This window comes from Kogia breviceps, chromosome 10 (genome assembly GCF_026419965.1).
Source record: "Kogia breviceps isolate mKogBre1 chromosome 10, mKogBre1 haplotype 1, whole genome shotgun sequence".
In the NCBI taxonomy this organism is placed as follows: domain Eukaryota; kingdom Metazoa; phylum Chordata; class Mammalia; order Artiodactyla; family Physeteridae; genus Kogia; species Kogia breviceps.
Genome location: NC_081319.1, coordinates 86,188,993 through 86,198,219, shown reverse-complemented (window position 1 = coordinate 86,198,219; position 9,227 = coordinate 86,188,993). Strand labels below are relative to the sequence as shown.

The 9,227-nt window shown below is 40.6% G+C and overlaps 1 protein-coding gene across 4 annotated transcripts in view; it reads left to right on the top strand.

Moving 5' to 3' along the window:
* The first annotated feature begins 3,774 nt into the window (after window positions 1-3,774).
* LOC131764225 (histone H2B type 1-M-like) overlaps window positions 3,775-9,227 on the top strand; it is a 44,882-nt gene continuing 39,429 nt past the window's right edge. Inside the window, exons 1-2 of one of the 4 annotated variants that reach the window (XM_067006642.1) lie at window positions 3,775-4,223; window positions 5,671-5,772. The gene's annotated coding sequence lies outside the window, so the exon portion shown is untranslated. The remainder of the gene's footprint in view (window positions 4,224-5,670; window positions 5,773-9,227) is intronic. The other 3 variants (XM_067006640.1, XM_059077190.2, XM_067006643.1) reach the window with 3 other exon arrangements.

Below are 9,227 nucleotides of genomic sequence, written 5' to 3'. Positions count from 1 at the left end.
GATAATAGGCAGCAGGGGAACACCTTTGCTTATTGGTTTAAACCTAAATTTGTAAATCAATCGCCTATAAAGGCACAGGACATACATATTTATCATAGACTAATCATGAATTACCCCGGAGCTTAAAATGGGGGTAGAATCTCCTGAGTTATCCAGTTTATGTGCATGAGTAGTGCATATCTGAACAAAATCAGAATTGTATTAAGAAGGAAAAAGGGTGAAATGGATACCAGGTAGCAACTGTGACCAGTAGTATAGACTGGCTTCCTCTACACCTCTGCCACCCTGTTGTAGTGTGCCTCCGATACACTGGGCCTGCAGCACTAAAAGCTACATTTCTCAGACCTCCTTGTCACTAGGATTCCCTGTGTCATGTAGCTTTGGCTGAGCAGACGTACTCGTGTGAGACTTTGGAGAAATGAATATTGTGAGATAAAGCCTGGATAGCTCTTCTGGCATATGTCAGTCTAAATAAAGAGGTAAACTGAGGCAAGTTCAAAGGACCAGAAATTGAGTTTATTTGGGAATAGCAGAGGAATTGCAATTCAAGAAACGCATCATGTAGCGAGCCACGGGTGGGTCTGTTGAGGGTTTGGGGTGGCTGTATTTATGGGCAAGGAGTGTAAAGGGGGGGAAGTCCAGACAGATTAGCAGCTATCCATGGATCAGGAGATAAGTCTCTGTCTTCTATAAATCAGGCATTTAGGGGAAATCAGTCCCTCAGTTCTTACCTTCCATTCTTCTGAGGGTGCATGTGTGAGATTCTCTATTTCATATCCTCTGGTTCAATTTTAGATTGAAATTCTTTCACATGTGCATGGTTGTTGGGATATTTTAGTTTACCTGCAACTACCGTCTAGGATTTTGTGGAACCAGAAGTGGCAATAAGATTTCTAACGAAGCATTTTCATGGCTGGGTGCTTCTGACAATATAATATCCACACTTGATTCTGGTCTCCAAGAAACTCTGTAAACTCATAAGAAATCCCTTTTAATTTTACCTAATTAGAGTGGATTCTATTTTCTGAAACTAAGGACACTGATTAGCTATCAACATTGTCTGCTGCAGCTGTGGTAAAGATAAATGGTGGGAAATAAAGGCCAAAAAAATCCAGTTAAAAAAAGCTGTGGTCCATATTTGAGGTAAAGTAAAACTTAAAGGAGTTTAGGCAATTGATGGCGTATACGAGAAGGCCTTGACATTGGGAACACTGTAAATGACTTCTGACTTTTTAGCTGGCTTTTGCACAGTGAGGCTTACCCATCATAGATCAGCCTACAGATCCTACTCCTTCATGGACCTTGATCGTTTTACTCATCTATCTGATTGACAGATACCAGATTTCTCTCTTTTCTTTCCTGTGCTATCCCACAGCCATGATAATCTTTTTTCTTTACCCATTCCAATGATTATGATCCTTGTTCCTCTTTTTATATCTCTATCCTTGTCCACATTCCTTGATTTTCTTTTTGCCCCACTACTCCATCCTAGTACCATTACCCACCATTACCACTATCTGAGAGACCTTCACATTTCTGCCTCTTTCCTACTGTCCTACTCTTTCACTCATATAAACTTCATACCCAGATATCAGCTTTCCCAAGACAGCTTTCCCAGACCAGGCCTGTTGGAAGTTTGTCGCCAAACCTTTGATGATAACATAATGCTTCAGATGATCTATGCCTATGGAATTGATAACATATGGACCTTAGATACTTTTATCTAAGAGATATCTTTTAGCTAAGAGAGTTCTCCCTTCAGCCCCTCCTTGTTACTCACCTGTGACCTCAACAGGTTTCCAATCTGTGCACAAAATAGGCAAAGAGTTTGCTTTTATGGAGGTTTCATTCTAGTGGGAGAGACAAGTAAACAAATGAAGGATCTAGATAATTCTGAATAGTGGCAGGTGTATCACACTTCTGAGAAAATAAGACAGGGTGGTATGATGGAGAAGACTGGGTGGAAAGCTATTTTAGATGGGGTGGCCAGGGAAGGGCACTCTACAGAGGTCACTTTCAAGCTGATAAGGCAATGTGGAAAAAGTCAGCCATGAATGATTTGAGGCAAAGCACTGGAAGTGAGGGCACAGCAACTCCAAAGGCTCTAAAGCCAAGTGACCTTGCAGTGCTGTAGGGACAGATGGCCAGTGTGGCTGAAGAAAGCTGGTAAGGGAAAGGACCTAGTACTCTGGCTTTCCCTGCTCATATAAGTCTTGGAACAGTCTCTAGTTTCAGGTGGTCCAGCTGCAAAGTCTGCTTTTGTGAGGTAGGTTTGCTGATCTGTGGGCTTTGCCATTAGGAAATAGACTGAAGCTGGTGAAGGGTGGAAAAGTATGTCGGCCCAAATATGCCATTTTGGCATAAGGATTATTTTGAGCTAAAGGCAGTTGAAAACTAGCAGCTATAAGAAGAACACTCTAATTTTCCTTCTTTTTCTTTAAAGTAGGAAATAAAATTTCCATGTGAAAGATGTCTTCCTTATACTCAGAGAAAAGTAACATTCCTATTATTAAGGATGGAAAGTTGAGGCTGAGGGAAATCTTTACAAATTAACCCTTATCTCCCTAGTCAGTTCATCCAATTAACTATCCTAGCCCAAGCCCCTTTGCCTTGTCATGGTTTCATAATGTTACTACTCTTTTTCTGATTCAGTATATATGCATCAAGTCTTAACTGCTTCTTTGGGTCTTCATTTCCTTCATTTCCTATATCACAAAAAACTTAAATCCATTTGTATATTTTTCTACTCTCAATCTGTCTTTTGTTACAGGGGACCTAGCTGAGAATTTCGAAGGGTAGAGGGAAAGATTATTTTCCCTCCCCTACACTGGAGTGAGTGACTTGAGTTTTCTGATGTGTGCATTCTTAAAAGTCCCTGGGAAACAAAATCTCAGGTTTCTTCTACAAATACATGAAAAGGAGAAAGAGAGAAACTATAGATTCAAAAAACTTGAAACATATATGTCTAATGAATTGTTTGTAAAACACATAGATATGATATATATAACTTATATATATGTATGATTTTTATAATATATATTATAGAATATATTTACAAAATATATAAAACTCATGAAATTTGAACAATGATTCGATACTTGATCTTATTTTTGTTATTATTTTTAGATGTGATAAGGATATTTTGATTATGTTTTTCAAAAGCATCCTTATCTTTTAGAGATATTTTAGTTTCAGTCTTGTGTCAGTCATATAGGAGCTAAGCAGAAGGAAAAATCAGTAATACTGATTTTCTATTTAACATACTGTACTCATTACGGATTTTTTGCATTAATTTTCATTTTAAAATATTGCTTTAAAATATTATTTGTCTCTATTGCTAAGCTTTTTGGCAGCCTCTTAAATTTTGTGTCCGAGGCAAGGGTCTAACTCGTTTCATCTTAGTCTAGGCTGTGTTAAATTTATCAATGACACGTGTCTGAGATTTACTTCAAACAATGTGTCTGGAGGAATGAGGGTTGAGTTATGTTAATAAGACTGCAGTGAGTTGATAATTGTTGAAGGTGTGAGATATGAACATCGAATTCATTGTACTATTCTATCTTTGCATATATACTTTTGAAGTTTTCCCAAATAATTTCTCTGTCAAACCTTCCCATCACATTTAGAAGGGAGGCCCTAGGACCGACTTAAATGCACGTGAAGCTTGAACAGCTAGAAATGACCACAGAGACGCAGAAACCTCCCAGGTTCCTAGAGCGGACCTGGAAATAACGTCAGTGGAGGTAAACCATCTTTTATTCAACCCCAGGGCGGAAGAGTTCGCTGTTTTGTTTTCCGGGCAGTGGGCCTCCGCGGTCTCTGGAACAAACACCCTGAAACTCGTGCCCAGGCAGCAGCGTCTGGTGCTTCCAGGCGGCTTGAGAAGGACTAGGTTTCGGAGCCTCCAACCTGACAAAGGTGGGACTTGGGCAAATGTCGAGAGGCCTAAGTCTGCGACTAAATTTGCCCCTCATGGCGCACATTCTTGCTCAGAAGCAGCAGATTGCAAAAATCAGGTGGTGTCGGGGCGGGCGGGGGATGAAGGCAAGTAAGCGCCGGCGCTTCGCCTCCAGACCCTAACACAGCCTCCGCGGATTTGGGAGCTGAACGGAGTCGACGACTCTGCAGAGACGCCTCTGGCCATAGAGCAGATGGCACAGGCCTGCACACTCACCATCAGTAAGGTCCATCCGGAAGCGTCCTGGCCTTGCGGACGGTAATAGGTAAACGAGTCACTATTTATGGTTGTGGTTGTGAGGGGCGGACGCATGCAGGGAGGCATTCCGGCTCTTGAGCAACAGGTGCTAGAGAGTCCACATGCTCTGGGTAATAATACCTGGTGGAAAACTGTTACCTGCAAGGCAGAAATGTTGCGACTGTGTTTGAGTGCACTGTTTGATAATTCTGGGTATCAAGTAAATATGAGCCGTGTAATGGTAAAAGGGGGGGGGGGTGTTCGTCATCAGACAGTACGTCTCCGCAGCCAGCCTGCCTTCACTTTAGAACCACCTAGAGAGCTTTTAAATTTCCTAGGTAGTGCTAGTGTACAGCGGGTGATAATAACCACTGGGCTGCTGTCAGATCCAAGAAGTGCATCTCACTCTTTACTCTTCTGGGCAGAAACCATAATTCTGACACTGTCTAGTCGAAGCTTGGGGCCTAACTAGCACTTAATTTGTGTGTAGAGGTTCTCCGAATGAAATTTATCATCAGGGTACTGAGTCCAATACTTGGATAATACAAAGACTGAGTAGAAGAAGACAGTTCTCATTTTATGCTGTCTAATCTGAGGCACTCAGCAATATTTTTCTATGTTTAAGCAGATATTTCTTCCACAAAAAGAAAGAAAAGCAAGATCATTGTTTAGTATAAGAATCAGGGATGTTTGCAGATATGGTTGAGGATGTATTTGCCCTCAGGTTTCATCCTTGTGGTGGCATGTGTCAGAATTTCTTTTCTTTTTAAGGCTGAATATTATTCTATCGTATGTATATACCACATGTTGTATATCCATTTATTCATTGATGGGCACTTGGATTGCTTCCACCTTTTGGATTGTGAATAATGCTGCTATTGCACATGGGTGTACAAATATTTCTACAAGACCCTGCTTTCAGTTCTTTGGGGTATGTACCCACAAGTGGAATGGCTGGATCATATAATTCTATTTTTGATTTTTTGAGAAACCTTCATACAGTTTTCCATAGCGGCTGCTCCATTTTACAATTCCACCAACAGTGTGCAAGGATTCCAATTTCTTCTCCTCTTTGCCAACACTTGTTATTTTCTGAGTTTTTTGTAAGTAGCCATCCTCATGGGTGTGAGGTGGTAGTATCATTGTGGGTTTGGTTTTCATATGCCTAATGATTAGCGATGTTAAGCATCTTTTCCTGTGCTTATTGGCCATTTGTATATCTTCTTTGGTGAAATGTTTGTTCTTTTCCCGTCTTCTAATCAAGTTTTTTCTTTTGTTGTTAAGTTGTGATTTTTTTTTTTAATTGAAGAACCTCCTTCATCTGCTATTCTTTGCAGGGATGGTAGATAAAAGAGAAGATATGCTCAGAAATGTCTTGAATCATGTTCAATTCTTCTGGCTTTTTTTTTTTTTTTTTTTTTTAGTATATGTGTGTAGAGAAGGTAACACTTAAAAAATGAATTCTTGTTTTCCAGATGGACAAGGTGGAGACAGAATTCCCAGGCAGCAGGATGGTAAACAAGTGCAGATCTGAGAAACAGCCTGCTGACCTTTGGTAACGTGTATAGTAACAGCAGGTAAGTCTGGAGAGAAAGAGCTTTATAGATCATGTAGGAGACTTAGACATGCATCTTGTAGCCCAGTGCTGTCCAATAGAACTTTGCATAATGGTGGTCCTACATTGGTGTTGTCCACCATGGTAGTCACTGGCTACCTGTGGCTACTGGACGCTTGAAATGTGGCTAGTACTATTGAGTTTATTTTATTGAATGCTTATTAATTTTATTAGCTCCATATGGCTAGTGGCCACCATATTGGACAGTACAAGTCTAGGCAGTGGTGTTTTTTTTTTTTGTTTGTTTGTTTATAGTACGCGGGCCTCTCACTGTTGTGGCCTCTCCCGTTGCGGAGCACAGGCTCCGGACGCGCAGGCTCAGCGGCCATGGCTCACGGGCCCAGCCGCTCCGCTGCATGTGGGATCTTCCCGGACCGGGGCACGAACCTGTGTCCCCTGCATCAGCAGGCGGACTCTCAACCACTGCGCCACCAGGGAAGCCCTAGGCAGTGGTTTTAAATGAGAAGTAGCATAACCAGATTTATATCTTAGAAAGATGACTTTATAGTCAGAATGTGGAGAATGTGTTGGACAGGTGCAAGACCCCAAACAGTAAAATCAGTTAAGAGACTCTTGAAATAATCTAGTTAAGTGTGTATAAACTTTAGCCACCTCCTCTGTTAATAGCCTTTTATTCTCTTTTTTTTTCCATGTATTTGTTAGGTTGTTTATATGATTAGAACCCCAAAGAACAAGTAACAGTGGTTTAAGTAGGATAGAAAATTTATTTATCATGTGAATGTCCTGTTGAAAGGCAAGCCAGAAATTTCTGGAAGCTCTTCTCCAAAAAGTTCTCCAGTGGCCTGTGCTTTTCTTGCTGCTCTGTGATCTCCAGAGCACTATCCTTGTCCACATGGGCAAAACCAAATCACAGCCTATAGGAAAGTGAAGGAAAATATTGTGACCAAGCAACTTCCTTTTAAGCAACATGACAGAATGAAAGTTGCCCACAACACTTTTGCTCACACTCTGTGTTAAGCTAAAACTTGGGACATTCTTTCTGACATCAGAGGGGCCATATATTTAGGAAAGTGTTTGTAAGTATGAAAAGCATGGGCAAATTTTCGGCCACAGCTCAGCGTTTATATAATAGTGTCCTTGCATGGAGAAAGAAGGAAGTGGTCTTTGAATGTGAGGAATAAGAGAAAACTTTTGTACAACATAAGAGAATCCTTGCTGTACTAGTCTGCTAGGGCTGTGGTAACAAAGTACCACACCTGGATAACTTAACCAACAGAAATGTATTGTCTCACAATTCTGGAGTCTGGAAGTCCCAAATCAGAGTGTCAGCAGGGTTGATTCCCTCTGAAGGGCTGTGAGGGAAAGATCTGTTTCAGGCCTTTCTACACTTGTAGATGGCCATCCTTTCTCTATGTCTCTTCACATTGTCTTCCCTCTGTGTGTGTCACTGTGTTCATCTTTCCTCTTCTTGTAAAGACACCAGTCATATTCGATTAGGGCCTACCCTAATGACCTCACTTTAACTTTTCCTCATTTTATTTCTTTAAAGACCCTGTCTCCAAATAAGGGTCACATTCTGAGGTACTGAGGGATAGAACCTAAATGTTTGAATTTGGGGGGAATACAACTCAACCCATAATACCTAATAAATATCCAACCAGAGTTCACATCTCATTTGACACCAGGAATCCATATTCCTTAAGGGAACCATTCATCATAACATTTAACATGGTTTTGTGGCAACCCCAAATAAATTTGCCAACTGCTGCTCTGTTTTGATAGTTAAAGGAGAGGTGCCCAAAGTACAGACTTCAGTGTTTTAAACAGTTAGAAAAGAAATAAATCCAGTCCTGCCTGTCTTCTTTAAATAGTCATGCAGTTTCTTCTGTCAGGGAACCTAAATCTCTAGTTATTAATGCCAGCTTGAAATTCTGGACAGAAGAACTTAATTCTTAAGTTAATGCTCCTTGTTCCCCAACTTTATATAAATGAAACAGGAAGAAAATAACATGAAGAAGCCTTTTTTAAAGAAGTATATGATCTATTTGGGAAGTCACATTAAAACACAGACACATCGCAAGAACTACCCTGTAGGACTACTTATAAACATGTATTCAAATAACATAAACAGCATTTACAAGTTCAGTAGAATCTTTTAAAAAAGGAAGAGAGCAATTAAGAGGCTTCCATGCTCTCAGGTTTTATGACTTCATGTGATGGCTGAGGTGGAGCATGCAGAGGAGTAGACATCCTTTTCATTAAAATATTTGGATGCTTGAGTCAAGAAATGTGGGCTTGAGAGCCATATTTTTTGGATCTTTAAAAATCTAATGAAAGCTGTGGGCTGACTCCTCAAAAAAATACACATACATTTGATATTTTGCATGAGTTTCTGTGTGTTCATGGATACCCTTTAAGCAGATGCTGTATATTATTTATCCCAAACTCCTTTCTCCTTTGATTTCCTCCACCATGGTAGCTAGAGAGCCAAAATGCTTCCCTTCCTTCTCTCTTGTAGTTGGGGTAGGATGTGAGCTGGGTCTGACCACTGAGATTCAAGTGAAAGTTGCTCGTGGGGGACTTCTGGAAACATTTTTTAAATGCGACTTCTCTAAAAAAATAAAATATAAAGGGAAGGGCTGTGATTTGGCTGGCATGCTCCATCAACTCTTTACCCTATATCCTTTGCTCTTCTCTCTCCCTGTCTGGAATTCAGACAAGATTCCTCGAGGAACAGCAACTATTATAGGTCTGTGCTGATAAAAGCCAGGGAACAAAGACAATTGAGCAAAGAAGACAGAGGGAGCCTGGGAACTTCATGACATTCTTGACTGACCTCAGGACCTCTTGCTAAATGACATATACTAACTCCTTTCTGTTTAACCCACTGGAGTAGAATTTTCTTTTGCAGTGAATCCAATCCTAACTGATTGGCTAATATGTATTAGCACCTGTTGTGGGCCAGTGGAGTTCTAAGAATGTTTATGTACTAATGTTTTTAATCCTCACAATGAATGACTTTATGAGATAGACCAAAGGTTCTCAAAGTGTGGTCCCTGGGCCAGCAGCATTAGCATCTCCTAGAAACTTGTTAGAAATGCAGATTTGGGGGCCTGACCCCAGACCTCCTGAAGCAGAATCTCTGGGAGTGGGGCCCAGCAGTCTGTGTTTTAACAAACCCTCCAGGCGATTCTGATGTATGCTGAAGTTTGACAACTTTATCTCTGTAGATAGGGTATTGTTGCTGTCCCCATTTTACAGATAAATAGACTGAGCTGAATTTAAGTCACACAACCAGCAAGACTGACTCCTAAGTCTGTGTTTGTAGCCACTATGTTACATCACATGTTAAGAACTCCTGCTCTAAAGTAGTAGTCTTCAAAATTTGAAAGCATACTCCTCTGAAAAATTATGTACCCCCCTGCACATTTTTAGATCAACATCTAAAAATTTCAC